The following is a 16,430-nucleotide window of genomic DNA, read 5'->3' as shown; positions in this document are numbered from 1 at the left end:
ACTATGGTGACAGACAATGCAGTATCTGTGGAGTACAATGTACACATTACAGCACAACATGCCTGATGAACCCTGATCGGAGCAAATCAGCAGAAATACGTGCACCTAGGAAAAGTTCCAAAAAGAATGATGGGCCCCCAAGGTAGAGAGGCCGGCCAAAGATCGTAAAGGATCTACATGAGGAAAGTGATTTGAGTCAGGATGAACTGAGTGAAGATGAGCTGCCTGTGGCGCGGCCTCGCAACGCTGCAACTGATGGGCGTGTGGGAGAAGTAGGCGTAGAAAACAGTGACCGTCGGCAAAGAGCTAAGCGTGTAAACTACTAGGAATAACATGATTGCGTTGTCCCCCCACCTCCCTCCCTTAGAAAAAACAAAAAACAAAGTAGTAACCTGTATGTGTTATCTTGGACTGTAAAAAAAGGATAGAAATTATTTGTGTTGTGCTAGAACTTCTATGAGATGAGAAACTATGATCAATAAAAACTATATTATGTTTCTTAATTACAACTGTCACACACTGCTAGATAGTTGTGAGTGCAATATTGACAAACAAAATAAATTTTGAAAAAAAATGGTACGTTAAACGTGTTTCAAGCAAATTGCAATATCTGTTCGAGGGTGATTGCAAACATGTGAGTGTAAAACATTGATGACGACCATATGGTTGAAAAGACAAAAAAAAGGATAAATACCTTGTGAAAAAAAGTTTGCACACAGCTGATTGCAAAAAAAAGTTTTTATAAAATACATCTAAAAGGTGAATATTATGAGTACAAAACTTGGAAAGTGCAGATTGCAACAGTGCGGGTTGATTGCAAAATATATATGGATGCCGGTTGCAAATACAGTGATGATGCCCCAGATAAAAAATAGTTATCATGTTAAATATATTGACATAAACAAAAAGATTGCAAAAGATGCCAAAAAACTTCTAAAGATGAATAATATGAGTATAAACTAGAAAGTGGATCAATATCTTGTTAGATATATTAACATGGCACGATTTGCAACACTATTGTATAATAGTTGCACAGTGGGGGGTGCACTAGTTGCTACTATGTAACACCAGATACTCTGTTCATATGCATGAAAGAAAGGAGAAAGTATCTACAGCAAGAGGTTTTTGTACAACTTATACTACGTCATGGCTCACAACACAGTTACAGGGGAACAGAAAAACAAGAAAACGGTCATCAATGGGATCCACTCCAGTCAATCTTCCTCCCGCCAAGCCTGTAGACATCCAGTTCTTCGGGTAGGTCGGCTTGATTCAAGGGGTGGAAAATGATATAGTGCATCAGCTCAACCCTGTATATCATCCCCTTGAACTGCAATAGAGAAAAATTACAAAAAATGAGAACACGCATGAATGTGGCAAAAAAAAGACAAAAAAATGGCTCACAGGATGGATGTCAATGTTAAGGCCTCGTCGTCCCAATATTTCATGTATTTCCAAAGGAAGAACATGCAATCGCAGGGGCCAGCTTGCTTGGGCAAATCGATGAGCCGCCTTCTCCAGCACTCAAATCGAGAGAATTTGTTATTGGTGACCTTCTGGAATGCAGCACTTATAATTGGTATCTTGTTGTAGACAGACCGGTGACGAGTTTCGAGAGAAGTGTTACCCCAAATGTAGTTAATTGAGTACAGGATATCAATATGATTGTATATAAGATTGATGCAGTACACAAAGTAGTGCTTCCCTGAGCATGCAGGCATGAATATCTGTATGAAAAAAAAATACTAAAAGCCAATTGCAAATAACTTACAGAATAGTTGCAATGAACAGTGAAAAGCAACTACAAAAAATGAATAACAGGACATCTTTTAGTGAAAAAAAATTGACCCTAATTGGAAAGTACAAGACAGAACAATTGCAAATGATAGTAGCCCCTAATTGCAAAGTACAAGACAGAGCAATTGCAAGTGAATAGTAGCCCCTAATTGCAAAGTACAAGACATAGCAATTGCAAGTGAATAATAGCCCCAATTGTAAAAAAAAACTTTTGCCTGTCTAAAAAATACTAACCAGCTTTGCCTTCAATATATCATCATAGTGCTCAATTTATGATTTCAGGCACTGCCACAGCGTCCTGAAATCATCAGTCTCGGTTACTCCATCATCCATGTAAATGCTGTCAACGGACATTACCTGGACCTACAATATATAATTTGAATTACATTGAGCAGTGAGATAAAAAATATAGAGATTAAAAACAGCAGGTGAAGACTGTGTATATCGGCGGGGGAGGGGGTAGGTAAAAAACTCACAAAAAAACCAGTTGTGAGAAACACCCTGTATCCCACCGAGTCTTCCTTATGGACAATGTCGTCATAGCGAAGACAATGCACGGTAAAATCAAGTATAGAAGAGTCTCCATCTTTGTCATCAGTAAAAGTGGTCAGTAGATCATTCCCATTAAAGGAGCAGAAGATGCTGAAATTAATCAAAACCTTAGTGTGTGCGGCAGGCGGGGTGGGGGGCAAAGACAAAACAAACAAAAAATGTATTAGCAACTGTATGCACATGTGTGTGCTGCTGCTTGCAGCAAAAAAACTGTCAAATTGATTTGTGGTTATTCTTACTCTTTCAGCATCTGATCAGCGGCAATCTTGTTCCTCAGTGCAAGTGCCTTTGCCAATGGTACATTCGGACGACACTCTGACAGTTTGAAGGGAGATATGTATTTCCTTGGCCTCTTCTTCAACATCTGGCCAACATGGTTGTAGATCATCCTCTGAAACTGGTTGAAATCCTATGAACCTTGTTCCATTTCCTCTTGAGACAGCCGAACAGGTGGGGTCTGGGAGTTAATTTCATCAATTGAATCCTCTGGGAACCCTGGATCGCCTGCAGCTGTTGCGCTGGAACCTGCCTCCACATTAGGTACGCTGCTCTTCAGCCTTGCGATTTCTTCATCAGCATGTTGGCGCAAGAGAATCAACTGTTTCTCGTGTTCATCACGTAAAGCTTGTTTATCTTTTTGTAGCTGATCCTTCATCCTCTTGTTCTTTATAGCCTCACTTGCTCTTTGTTGTTTCTGCTTTTTGGCTTTCTCCATCTTATTGACAGCCTCGGCCTCAGCAATCCTTTTTGCTACGTCATCACCCTCTTTGTTTTGACCTGAGCTAGTGGAGCGCGTACTCCTTCTGCTGTATGCTACTTGATGAGTACGAATGGTTTCTGCAGTCTGAATGCAAAAAAAAAAGGATATTTAAAAAAAGATTAGCTGCAGCAAATTGCAAAATAAAAAACTTGTGAGTTGCAGACAATAAAAAAGAAATGAAAAGGGGATATTGTGGGATGGCAAACATAAGTAACTTACATCAGAAGTGCCCCCACTTGCGAGACTCTGCGGGTTGGGTACATCCTGGGGCGCACGTGCATCTGCCCCCTTGTTCTGGGGTGCCTCTTCATCAGTCTCATTTGTTTTCTCCTATAGTCACATAAATTGCAACACTATGAGTCACGAATTGCAAAAAAAATCATCCTATGTGAATTACTACAAATGTGGAAAAAGGGATATAGAGATATATATATATATATAGGAGATAGAGAAATGGTATGGAGGTACAAAATTAACTTACTCCAAATGTGGCCCCGATTGCAGGACTCTGGGATTTGGATACCTCCTGGGGGGCGCGTACATCTGCCCCCTTGTTCTGGAGTGCCTCCTCTTCAGACTCATTTGTTTTCTCCTGCAGACATATAAATTGCAAACACTGTGAGCCATGAATTGCAAAAAAAAAATCAATCCTGTGTGAATTGCTACAGAAAGTGTGAAAAGACATAGAATGTGAAAAAGAGGGAAAAATATAACTTACAGCAAGATCTCTGTCCTCATCATTAACATCTTTATGGATGCCTACACCGTTGAGACTGTCTCCATCTGACCGTTGAGTTGGGTCACTAGATTGCTCAATTGATTTGAAAAAACAAATTGCAAAGAATTACACAAAAGGATTGCAAGTCTATGGTAACCGGATTGCAATGAATAATTACACAAACACAAAAAAAAGTTGTAGGTTATTACATTTGAGGTTGAACTATCATAGAGGAAATGAGTTGTCGCTTGTGCTTTCTGGGAGCGTTGGAAAAAAGGTCACAATAAAAATGATGCATGGAAAAAAGAGAAATAGTTGTGGCATGAATGCACACCTGGGCATTCGTGGAGACGATAAGCGGTGAGGCATGTAGCATGTCACATATATTGTCCACATTGGCATAATGCTTGTGTCTTCGGCATTGTTATTGTCGTGGCTAGGCACTGGAGAGCTGTGGTAAGAACCCTCTGGTGGTGTATCCAAACTTTCATCTTCTGGGTCTTCACGTTCCAGCGGGCTATCCTCTGGGAAGCAATAATCATCTGTTGCTTCGTGTCCATCTGGATCATCATCGTCTGGTGCGTTGTCATCATCTGATTCTGCCCCCGCTGCTGGTGGCTCCTCGGTCTAGCCCGCCTCCTAGCCTTATTGGCAGAAATCTTATCGGCACGAGCGTCAATGAGTAGCTTCTGCATGGAGGTGAAGCACTCATGGTGGGCTTTAGCCATGAGCTCATTTGCCCTAGATGTATACTCAACAGCCTTCTCCATGAAACCCTAGGCCTGACTGCTGCTGTCATCAAATGCCTTCAGGATACTGAGTGCCTCTGACTTCCTGCTTCTTCAAACTACATCAACGATGCTTTGGCCAAAAGAGCTACTGAAACTAGGGTACCGGTACATGGGCGGAGGCTGCATATCGGCAGCAGCATGACCGCCAGGGGCGTCGGAGGTGCCAGGTCCCTCCCGAGGAGCGATTGGTGCTGCAGAGAAAAGATCTGCTGGTGGCGTAACCGGAGGGACACAGTAGCATGTGTCAGGCAGACTCCTCAGCTACAAAATTTTTTTTTTGTAAAACACAGAATAAAAGTTAGCCAACTGGGAAATAATGGAAAAAAACAAATTGCAATGATCTATGTGAGTAATAACAACTGTGCCTTCAGTGCAGTTGCACACACGCCCCTGCCAAAAGAAGAAGAAAAAGGGTGTGTGCTAGAGGGTGTGGGGCCTTACCATGAGTTTACCAAACTTAACAGTCTCACTGGAGACATCTCGCCTACGATCCATGTTTGCTATAGACTCAATGGTACTCGTGTCGAGGAAAGCGCATCGAGGCAGCGAGAACGGGTTTGTATTTAATCCGTGCTGCAGGTTATCAACATAGAGGTTCTGCAAAAAAAATGAAAAAACTAGAAACAAAAAAGTTAGAAAAAAATACTGACTATCATTAAAGAAAACATGAAAAAATGTTACAGTGGAATATAAATATGCACCAGTTGCAACCAAAAGGTAACAACAGTTGCAACATGATAGCTACTCTGGTTGCAAACACAAACATTATAGAAGATTAAAGGGTAAAGTCTATTTTTGACCATCCAACTATCGACTGCGTCCGGATTTGGCAATGCAACTCTAAAACCGGACATCCGCAGCCATCCAACTCTCAAAACCATTCATGTTTGGCCATCGAGCTGTTTTGCTGGATGGTTTTGCTGAGTTGGACGCCACGTGGCGGTGAGACCCACCTGTCAGCCCCTCCTCTCCCTCCTCTCTCCTCTTTCTCTCTCCCTCTACCTCTCCTCTCTCCTATCCAACTCTGCTGACCCTGCGTCGGCCGCCGCCCTTCCCGCGCACGCCTCTCCAGCTCACCCGGCCGGCAGCTCTGGCTCATGGCGGAGCTCGCCCGGCGTGTTCCCGCCGGCGGCGAGCCGTACGGCGGCGGCGGGGAGATGGGCACTTACGATGACGGCCTGCTCCGCCCGGTCTCCGTCCACAGCATCGCCTGGGTCCGCGCCGAGATCCGCCCGCCGCGCCGCCAGGGGGCCGCAACCGAGCTCCGTGCGAGGGGCCGCGGCGCCTCCTGGTGCCGCGTCAAGCTCCGCCTGCCGGCAGAGGGAGCAGAGCTGCGGCGCGACGCCGAGGAGGGAGCTGCGGCGCGGCGAGGTGATCCGGCGGCGGCACCCCGAGGGGACGAGGACAGAGGAGGAAGGAGGGAGGCCGGCGGAGCTCGCCGTCGCCGCCGAGTCTCCACAGAGCTCGACCGCCAAGGGAGGCGCGGCGGAGTTCGAGCTCCTGATCCGCCGCAGCAGGAGGGGCGGCCCGGCGGGGGAGGATGGCCCGACGAACGCCGAGCCGCGCACTCCCCGCCGTCCCGCGGGCCCCCGCGCGCGCCGTACTCTGCCTACTCCCTCCCGCGGCTGTGTTCCGCCCGCGCTCGCCGGCACCGCGGCCACACAGAGCAAGGCGAGGCCGGCGGAGTGGGGGCCCTGCAGACCCTCGCCACGCTCGCCTCGCCCGCCACTCGCCGCCGTCCGCATCCTCGACCAGGGGACCCGCCGCCGCCGCCTACAGAGGGAACGAAGGGCCGCCGCCGCTCGCCAGCCGCCTCCGTTCAACCGCGCGGCTGCCAGACCGCCGGGGCCGCGGCCGCGCCCCGCCACCCCTGCAGTTGAGTTGGGGAGGAGGCCCGCCAGCAGAGCTCCCTTGCCCACGGGCCGCGGCGGCGCTCGCCCGCCCAAGGCCGCGGCGGCGCGGAGCTCCCCCGCCCGCGGGTTTCTGCTCCGCGCGCGATGGCCTTGGAGAGATAGGTGGGGACGGGCAGGGAGCCAGGGAGGGCGGCGCCGCCGGGGAGAGAGAGCGGGGAAGAAAGAGAGAAACAAGAGAGAGAAAAAAAATTAAGCTGACATGTGGGCCCACCGCCACGTGGTGTCCACATCAGCAAAACCACTCACCAAAACCGTCCGATGGCTAAAAATGAACGGTTTTGAGAGTTGAGTGGTCAAGGATACCCGGTTTTGGAGTTCGATGGCCAAAACCAAACTCGGGCAATAGTTCGATGGCCAAAAATGGACTTTACTCAAGATTAAATGGACAAAAATATTATAGCTACTCTGGTTGCAACATGATAGCTACTCTTGTTGCAACACAAACATTATTCGTAGTAGGGCGAACTGCTACTGTATAAATGGACACAGTTACACAATCATTAAAAAAACCATTAACACAAACAGAAAAAGAAAAAGTGTAGAAGAAAAACTAACCATTAGAAAGATTCTACAGCCACTTATAGGTGCCATGATACCTTTATCTGCAAAATCATTTTTATACAAATGAGCAGCTCTCCCAAGGTAATCAACTACTACTTTGCACCAGTTCCTATTGCCAATATTTTCGAGATCTTCAGTATACTCTACATGCTCCAGCCTGATGTAGGAGTCGGTGTTTCGAGATCTTCAGTATACTTTACATGCTCCAGCCTGATGTAGGAGTCGGTGTTAGATAATAACAGCGACTGGAATGCACATATGAAAAATGCTCTAAGCCTCAAACTTTCTTTGAGCGTCTTATTGTTCAGACCCTCCAAAATATCTCCAGCACTGAACCCCCGCCTTGGATCATACGCCTTGCCACAAATTTGGAATCCCAACTCCTTCCGCTTCAAACGGGCTTCATCATCCGTCATATGAGGTGGGTCGCTTCCAGCATTTGGGATCTGAAACACACACCATACACTGTGCTCAGTTACTGCTATCTCTTTGCCACCACCAATCTCTAGTTTCATTGTTTCTGGGTTGAGCTTCCGCATAAGCCAACTGAGCAAATGCCTATCAAGTCCATTTGGCTTGAACTGCAGCAGACCTCCAAAATTCTTTGCCACAACTTGATCTTTGAGAGTATCACCGAGAGCTTGAACAATTTCTTTGAAGTTCATGGGGGAGCAGCGAATGGAAACAGGCCTCTTCTTTGGCCCATCTTGCTCACCAACAACACCACGTGGGGCTGTAGCACGGGTGGGAGCATGAAGGCGAGGCTGTTTGCGGCACCTCTTCCTATTGCTGCCCTCTGCTGCATTACCGACCTGGCCAGGAGAAGGTGGTGCATAATCCGAGTCGTGTTCATCACTCTCATCACTGCCTCTGTTTGGTGGAACATGACTACTGAGCCTTAATGCTTTCCTCCTGTTCTTCAACTTCATTCTCTCATTGCTCTTCTCTGTACCCTGATCTTCACCTTGATTGTCGCCAGCCTGAGAATCTGAAGCTGCATCCATTGCAAACACTGCAACAGAAAAACACAAAAAAGAACACATGAGACAACCTCACCGATGGATAACACACACAAAAAAACAGGCAGCAAAAAGAAATTAAAAAAGAGTTACAAATTGCAAACACTGCATTGTTATAAGTGCAACACATCATATACTAAAATTGCAAACTAGCTTATAATTGTTTACTGCAAAGAGGGGCATCCCCCCTCACTGTATCATACTGCATTATGACCCAGAAAAAAAAAGTCCATGAAGAGGAACCCATCTACCCCCTAATTAGAGGATTGCAACCCCACCTCCACCCCGTGGAAGGCGCAACCCCGAAAATGCCTGCATCGTGAACTAAATTGCAAATCTGGGCGAATAGCAATTGCAAAAAATGTACAACCCCAATCGCGTACTCCATCAACAATCGCCAAAAAAAAATCTCCCGGGCGCGCTGCATTACTAGGCCACATCCCCCCTATATGCATCAGTGAAACCCTAGGCTGTGGCGCAGCGATGAAATTACGCGAAATTACTGTGATGTGGGTGTGGGGTGTGCAAATTAAAGTGGGAGCGCGCTCGTGCGGGGGTGGTAGGGAGGAGTTGAAATCACTTACCACGGCGAAGAGGGAGGGCGCGGCGTGCCGAATCCTTTGCGTCGGCACTTGCTCCACCTCTGCTTGCTCCGCTCCCGGTTGCTCCACCCCCTCGCTACCAAATCAGCATTGCACGGTGACGCCACCCCCCCCCCCCCACACCGCGTAGTGCCGACCCACCGCGTCCGCCGACAATGCTTCGGCGCAGGTGGGCGGTGGGCACGCGGCGGGATCCTTGATGTGGGATGCGGCGGAGCGGTCGAGAGGCGGAAGCGAAAGAGAGGAACTGCTATTCGAAAAAAATGAAAATGTGGAGAATGTTTAATTGGGTGCCGTTAGGGGGTAGTGGGCGCGGCGGTTTGGTCTGACCAGATGCGTCTGCGCGTGGGCGATTGGTCCGGGCTGAGGCAAAGCGCGGGGGGTTGGGGGGTGGGAATGTGGTTGGTCCGGCTGGACCAGACAGCACGGTTGGCCTGGGTGCATTCTCTATATAGGATGCACACAGGTGCAATATATATATATATAAAGAGAGAGAGGCCGGGAAGACGTGTCCCTTCAAGAGTCGGTTTACAAATGGAAACTTAGCTACAGATCTAAACCTACTCAGATTACAACAAGCCAGACCGATTTGGACCGGTCGGCTCAGTATTTGCCAAAATACGCTCAAGAATGAAAAGTTACACTACAACGTGAGGCCGCGAATCCTGCTCCAAGCTGTCTGCCTCCTCTGTTTTTACACATCACCGTCTGGAAAGGTGCGGAAGCAGCCATAGCCTCACGCAGTTCCTTTTGAGTCCTCATCCCCTCTTTCCTCTGTTGTCCTCAAATACACATACACCCTTGGACCTGCTACCTGCAAAGATTCATGTGAGGAAAACGATAGGCGTGGAGATGAATCCGTACTCCACACAGCCCCAAACGGCACCAATCTCGCTGCCTGCGCTCTTGACACGTGTCGCCCTGCTCGTGGCTTCTCCCTCCATTCGCGTCGTCGTCTCCACACACACGGGCTAGCATAAGTGTACGCGGACGCCTCAACCTCCAATCCCTCCCAAGGCGAGGCATCACGAGATCACATTCGCGGCCATACCAAAAAGGTAAAAGCCCAGCGTCATCCTCGGACCACACTCGCGTTGGCGTCGCAACAATTTTCCTTTGAGCCTCCCCGTGGCATTGCGCCTCCCTCCAGTTGTTTCGCCTACTCCTCAATAGTCACACCAAGGGCGCACACACCACCACACTGTCCCCTGTTTCTTGAAGCAGAGGCTGCAGAGCTTCGCTTGGCCATGGGAATTGCAATTAGGCTGCTCTGCCTGCCGTTGATGGCCGTGGCATTCTGCGGCTACGGCGTTTGAGGAAGGAGCCACTTCCACAAGAAGCCGCCGCGCGGCGTCGGCCGGCACAAGGGCGGCAGCAAGGAGGGCTCCGTGGTGTCCTCCCCGGCTGTTCCACCGGTGGACGACGGCACGCGCCCGGTCGCGCCGCAGCCACCGACGGGCACCGTGCCCTCCGACCCGGCCACTCCGGTCCAGCCCGCCGAGCTGTGTGTGTTCGACGTCCGGGCGTACGGCGCGGTGGGCGACGGCACGACGGACGACACCCAGGCGTGGAGAGCAGCCTGCGCCTCCGACTCCGCCGTGCTGCTGGTGCCGTCCGACGGCACGTTCACCATCACCACCACCACTTTCTCCGGGCTGTGCAAGCCCGGCCTCGTGTTCCAAGTAATCAACCATCCTTGTTTTGCCGCACAGCCATGGCTTCTCAATTTCATTTTTTTTTTGTCCTAATAACAACTGACTGAAGCAACAATGTACGGTCGTGTCGTGCAGGTGGACGGCGTGCTGATGCCGCCGGACGGGCCGGACTGCTGGCCGCCGTCGGACAACCGGTGGCAGTGGGTTGTCTTCTCCAACCTCGACGGCATGACCCTGCGCGTCGCCGGCACGATCGAGGGCAACGGCGAGGACTGGTGGGACCTCCCCTGCAAACCTCACAGGGTACGCCCCGAATTGTTTTGGTTGCATTCGTCTCAGCCTGACATCATGTCGCATCTTCACGAGCTCCATGCCCAAACTCTCTATGCAGGGCCCGAACGGCTCGACGCTGCGCGGACAGTGCGAAAGCCCCACGGTACGTGGCACTGCCGTCCTCCTTGCTCTGCTGCATCATCGCCATCATCCATCAGGTTGTTAAATGCAGCAGGCAGAGGGTTGGCTTACTGGCCGGTATGTATGCCTGTGCGTGTGCAGCTGCTGAGGTTCTTTATGAGCCGGAACCTGGTGGTGGAGGGCCTGCGGGTGGAGAACAGCCCGGAGTTCCACTTCCGGTTCGATGGCTGCAGCGACGTGCACGTCGACGGGCTCTACATCAGCTTGCCGGCCAACAGCCCCAACACCGACGGCATCCACATCCACGTCGAGAACACCGAGCGCGTCGGCATCTACAACTCTAGGATCAGCAACGGTGACGACTGCATCTCCATTGGCACCGGGAGCTATGACGTCGACATACAAAACATTACCTGCGGACCTGGACACGGCATAAGGTCAGTCGATCAGTACAGTAGGCCCGGCCCCTGCTGCGTTGCCTTCCTCTGTTCTTTCTTCTTCTCCCCTTCACGAAAATTGAGGAGACGTAAACACGTGACCACATCGCGCAGCATTGGCAGCCTCGGCGTGCACAACTCGCAGGCGTGCGTGGCGAACGTGACGGTCCGGAACGCGGTGATCCGTAACTCGGACAACGGCCTGCGGATCAAGACGTGGCAGGGCGGGATGGGCGCCGTGTCGGGCATCGCCTTCGACACGGTGGCCATGGAGAACGTGCGCAACTGCATCATCGTGGACCAGGACTACTGCCTGGACAAGCGGTGCATGAACCAGTCCACGGCCGTGCACGTCACCGACGTCTCCTACGCCAACGTCCGGGGATCCTACGACGCCCGCAGCGCGCCCATCCACTTCGCCTGCAGCGACACCGTGCCCTGCACCAACATCACCATGTCCGACGTCGAGCTCCTGCCCTTCAGCGGCGAGCTCGTCGACGACCCCTTCTGCTGGAGCGCGTACGGGATGCAGCAGACGCCAACCATTCCGCCCATCACTTGCCTGCAGGACGGGCTGCCGGAGGCCCTACTCGACAACCCAGACCTCAAGTGCCGATAAATCGATCGATGATGAGGCCGGAAAGCAAGCAGCTCTCATAATTACATACTTCGTATATACTCCTATTGGATAGAAAGATGTATATATATACTAGATGTATGCCCGTATGTTGCTACGGGTGTCAATTATTTTTAGCATAATAAGATACCCAGAACATCATTTCTTTACCATGCAAAATCCTCATAATTAATAACTTTACTCTCTCTATATATATATATAGCTCATTTGAAAATATAAATAGCTTCCTGTACATTTATCTCTCTCATTAAAAAAAAGCTCAGACATGCTTGACTGACTTTCAAATATAATTATAATTCTACGGAACTTGACTTACTTACATTTTCATTACATTATTAGATAGAGGATCACCAGCAATATAATCGTTCACTCTTGGTGTAAAAAAAACTATTTTCATCAAATATAGTATGTTAGCTTAAGGAATCTTGACACATGAAACGAGCGAGCCTCCATGAAGTGGTCACCCCAAGCCTGACTGATGTGTATTCCTGCATGATCGAAAATAATTATGAGGATTATATGTTAGTTAAACTACTTATTAATACAACATCTTGCGGTTATTATACCTTATTGCAAGGTTGATTGAAAATTATAATCTAGCATATTCCCATCAAAGAACAGTCTTTCTTTCCCCTCACGCTCTGAAGTGAAGATCACTGAAAATAAAATCCTAATCTGGACGTGCCAAAGGAATTTATGTTCTTTTTCCTTCGATACACTTAACTTTGCATTAAATAAATATGGGACTAAATGTTTCAGTGTTTCATAGACTTCACCTCGGTCAGAAGTGTGATATCAGGGATGCTTCTTTCAAGCAATCTGCTGTCATCGGCTATCTGTTCTAAAAAAAAAGCAATCTGCTGTCCTGAAGCTTCACCTGTGCCACTTTCAGAATTTGGTCTTTAGCTTGGACTCTGTAGTCTGGAAAGAGCTTTCAAGAAATGAATGTGGCATGGGTAGATAATTGGCTGGTGTTCAGAATAACACATGGATCATGAGAGTAATAAGACAGAAAGAATTCCAACATACAACTCTGATTGAATAACATTTGATTCACAAGAATAACAAATAGAATGGACCCATGGTAGAGTATACTTATTTCTCACTTCAGTGCATCTATTAACAAGTACGAATTTGGATAGGGGATCTGGATCCAAAACCTCACGATTTAGGTAACCGTTTGACAGAATCTTGAGCATTCCTAAAATTCTAAAGAAAAAAAAACTAACCTTACTGAATAAATTTACATTTACCAGGTAACCAGCAGCTATTTTTTTTCTGTGAAACCAGCAGCTATTTAAAGAAACTAAAAAAGGAATATCAAGCAATAGCTAAGAATCAGAAGAGACTAAATTTTTTTGAATAAGTTTGTAATGACATAAAGCTTATATATTCATAAGAATTCAGACAAAGGTGCAGATAACTAACCTAGTAACCTAGTCATTGTAGTACTGTGAATAATTAAAAGAAATACATAGAAACAAATACCAATTTTTATGAAGATAGATGAATCCCCATCAGTCATCTCAGAGAAAAAAAATAGTGCACTTTGAAATAAAGATACATATCTGAAAACTACAGCGAGAGCTAAAATCACCGACAATAACCATTGTCATTGCGAAAGGGTGCCTAGTCGGATTGGTTAGGTGGCCTCAGTAGCACTCCTCAGGTCCTGAGTTCGACTCCCGGTAGGAGCGAATTTCAGGCTGAGGTTAAAAAAATCCCCTCGCCTGCCTACACACCAAAGCACATGGAAATAGGTCCCGGCTCACCCCGGCCCGCTCTCACACGGGTTACAGTATAGGTTATGGCGCCCCTAAGGGTGGGGCAGGGGTCCGGGGGTTTTCTCGACCTGCGTGAGAGGTCTTCTTCTTACGTTAATGCTCGGAGGGCGGCTTGCCCCTCGCAGGTCGAGTTTTTTAATAACCATTGTCATTGTTTTTTCCATAAAATAAAACATGTTAGTGGCAAGCTTAGGCATTTCAATTAAATGGAAAAAAACATGGTACTAAAAGTATATATGAAGTTGGGATGGCCTTCTATAAAGTTTATAGAATTCGTGTCATATATGTCATAAAACAATAGCTACAGTAATTAACTAAGAGAAGAGAAGATAGTAGAAAAGAAGAGAATGCAACTATATAGGGAAGATTGAGATTTTAAACAAAAGGACAAATTTAGGAAGGTAACAGCAAAAAACTTTAGATAAGAGAATGCAACTATTGTCATGAATTAAAGTGGGCTACCTCTTCAGAACAGAGCAAAGTCATTGGTAGGTTGTGGTAGAGCTAGTTCCAACATTCCTGAAGTGAACATGATTCAGCTGGGCACAAAAGAAATCAGCAATGAATCAAATAGCAGCACACAGATACAAATTTTACCCGAGAAATAAATGGCTGAAGAATTTTAATGTTCAACCATTGAACCATCTATTGGACCTACATATTCAGCATGCTTGTTCTCCTAGCCAATCTATGTTTGGAGAAATATTATGGTATGTAATCCATTTTTTTTTCAAATAGCTACATGAAGAAACATGCATTCAAAAAATAAACCAAGTGGGCCAGCTAGCTTATAGAATTTTATTATCATGAGGTCAACAGCTGATGCTGGTACACAAAAGAGCCCCCAAGTATTTCTGCGCGCAAGATAAATTTACCAAATATAATGGTACTTCACTATGTATACATCTTCTGAGGCAGGGGTTTTTTTTTTTAGGGTATCTTCTAAGGCAGTTTTACGCAAGTCACCTATACAATGTCCGGCAAGAAATGCAAAATATTGTAACATCCTGTCAGGCACAGAATGGAGTCTTACAACAAAAGGAACAATATACTGTATTACCTTTGCCCTCTTTATTTTCATTTTTCTTTCTTATTGCTCTGTCATCTCCATGAACCAGTTCCCGAACAGTGGTAAAACAGCATTTTACCCTTCCATCGCACTCTTGATACCTTGACCCGAATACTTTATTACTTCACCTAGGCATTGACACAATAGAGTATTTATGTTCCAGCTAGGCAATGTCGACAAACAGGCAGAAAAGAAAAAAACATAATCTCTCTCGGTCAGAATTCAGCCGATCATTACACGCCAATGCTAAAGGCAAATGCTCCCCTTGTACTTGTTGCCCTTGACTACCCAACATCACAACATATGGCACATCTGGATTAGCAATAAAGCAAAACATTCAATGGTGTTTTTGCTTAGAATCATACTTTGCTTCCCCTGCTCATCTCTCTCTGGCCTTGAAACAATTAACACAAGTCTTAATCCTCCGCGCAAACGGAGTTTGCCAGAACAAGGCTCTAATTCGCATTATATTTCTCAAACCTGGCGATGACAACCTCTTTGATATTGTCGACATTCTGGTAGTGCAGCTTCTTGAGGATTTTAATCTCCTGGATGGGCCGTGATAGGGAACTGGCCCCAAATTCAAGAGAGATGAGAGCCGTGAAGCAGTACGTATTTCAAAATGCAAGCAAGGGAATACTTACGTCCTCTCGCTCAGTGTCCATGCGGATCTTCTTGACTGCCATGATTTCCTATGTCTCCATCTCCTTCACCATGTATACTTTGCCTGGTACCAGTCACAACAAAAAACGAATCAGTGGGGGCATGGACATACCTTCAAATTAGAAGTATCATCATCACTGACTTGCACATATGCTCAGAAAATACCATGAAAATTCTCAGATCTAAATCTTAAAAAAAAACACCAATCACAGCAAACGAGAAAATTGTAAAAATGGGACTCGAAACAATGCGCTTCGCAAATTTGCCATTCTAAATATCATCATCGTAAAAATAGGACTCCAAACATCAACCACTTGATTATACTGCCATTTGGTGTATTTTCTCCCTTTTCTTTTTCTTTTTCATGTATTTGGAGTGTATAATGTCACTTTTACCCTTCACTCATTCATGGATTAAAACTTTTCTCCTGCTGCCTTGCTGCCTTGACGGGCAGGCTTGGCTGGCTGTCGCCGCCGCCCTGGCAGGCAGGCTGGCTGGTGCCACCGCCGCATGGGCATGCAGGCAGGCCGCCGCCCCGGCCTCGGCAGGCAGGCTAGCTAGCGCTGCAGCTGCCTGGGCAGGCAGGCCGCCCAGGAGCTCGCTCAGCCCGCGGCTAAGGCCGGCCACGACTGCGGCGCAAGAGGCAGGGGGCGGTGCAGGCTTCTCGGGCTGGGGCTCCTCCATGGCGCCGGCCCTAGCTCGCAGGCGATCGAAGACGACACATAGGAGATAGAGATGCGATCGGAAAAGAAACGAACTGACGTGTGTTGCAGCAAAAAAACTGAGGGGCAAAAGGGATAATACACACCTCAAATACATGAAAAAGAAAAAAGAAAAGAGAGAAAATACACCAAATGGCAATATAATCAAATGGTTGATGTTTGGAGTCCTATTTTTACGATGATGATGTTTGGAATGGCAAATTTACGAAGCGCATTGTTTCGAGTCCCATTTTTACAATTTTCTCACAGCAAACAACATGGACACTATCAGCAGTTCTTCAAGGGAGAGGGTGAGGAGTGCACCTTTGCATATACCGAACGAGCAGTGGCAGGACT

The 16,430-nt window shown here is 47.4% G+C and overlaps 1 long non-coding RNA gene and 1 pseudogene across 4 annotated transcripts; one reads left to right on the top strand and one right to left on the bottom strand.

Moving 5' to 3' along the window:
* The first annotated feature begins 9,484 nt into the window (after window positions 1–9,484).
* LOC120699196 lies at window positions 9,485–12,008 on the top strand (annotated as a pseudogene).
* Window positions 12,009–12,043: 35 nt separating this feature from the next.
* LOC120699197 lies at window positions 12,044–15,107 on the bottom strand. Of its 4 annotated transcripts, none has more exons than XR_005685297.1 (5): window positions 15,075–15,107; window positions 14,701–14,837; window positions 12,633–14,179; window positions 12,423–12,531; window positions 12,044–12,344 (listed from the first exon to the last, which is right to left on the bottom strand). It is a non-coding gene; the product is annotated as an uncharacterized LOC120699197 (long non-coding RNA). The 4 variants fall into 4 exon arrangements; XR_005685298.1 differs by having other exon boundaries at window positions 12,633–12,777; window positions 14,103–14,179; window positions 14,701–15,101; XR_005685299.1 differs by having other exon boundaries at window positions 12,633–12,733; window positions 14,103–14,179; window positions 14,701–15,101.
* Window positions 15,108–16,430: the final 1,323 nt, after the last annotated feature.

This window comes from Panicum virgatum, chromosome 3K, assembly GCF_016808335.1.
Source record: "Panicum virgatum strain AP13 chromosome 3K, P.virgatum_v5, whole genome shotgun sequence".
Lineage (NCBI taxonomy): Eukaryota > Viridiplantae > Streptophyta > Magnoliopsida > Poales > Poaceae > Panicum > Panicum virgatum.
The sequence above is the reverse complement of the archived record's forward strand: the minus strand, read 5'-3'. Positions and strand labels throughout refer to the sequence as shown.